Below are 844 nucleotides of genomic sequence, written 5' to 3'. Positions count from 1 at the left end.
AATACATCACTATCAATGCAGCAATGCTTAAAAGATCTTACTTCCAGCTCAAATGCAAACACTGCCACAACAGTTACCCGCCTCCCTCTGCACCTCCTAAACTTCTCTTCACTCACACATCTTCCCCCTTCCCTCTTGATTCTTCCTCCTGTAAAGACCTCCCAGATCTCCCTCTGTATGATTGGAGGAACCTGAGTACAAGAGGAGGTCATTCAGCCCCTGGGGCTTGCTCCACCATTCACTGAGACCAGGCCTGATCTGTACCTCAACTCCATTTACCTGCATAGCTCCAGATAACTAAAATCTATCCATCCCAGGTCTGAAAGCACCATTTGTCCCCCAATATCCACAGCCTTTTGGGGGAGAGAGTTCCAGATCTCCATTGCCCTCTGTGTGAAGAAATGCTTCCTGATATCACCCCTGAACGGCCTGGCTCTGAATTTAAGGTAATGTTCTGGACCTCCCCCCACTACAACCCAAGTTTCTCTGTATCTGCCCTGGCAAATCCCTTTGCCATCAGTTACGACCAAGGCAGGAGGAGTGCACTGTTAATTCAGTCCGACTTCTCCACAGCTCACAACATATCAATAAATTTTCCCATTTACCGAAACAGCCAATTAGATACTTTATTTGTCCATGAATAAAGCAGACCAACCAGATTTCTTTAATTAACAACAAAATTAACCATTTATTATAAAGCTAAGTCTTAACCAAGACTGAAGTATATATATATATATAAATTGAGATATTGAAGCTCCTTATTTTTCCTAGCCCTCACGCACACCCACATATATTCAAAAACTGGTTAACCGGGAAAAAAAAGAGATTTTGGTTTACAGCTGTT

Source organism: Heterodontus francisci, chromosome 35, assembly GCF_036365525.1.
Source record: "Heterodontus francisci isolate sHetFra1 chromosome 35, sHetFra1.hap1, whole genome shotgun sequence".
NCBI lineage: Eukaryota > Metazoa > Chordata > Chondrichthyes > Heterodontiformes > Heterodontidae > Heterodontus > Heterodontus francisci.
The sequence above is the reverse complement of the archived record's forward strand: the minus strand, read 5'-3'. Positions refer to the sequence as shown.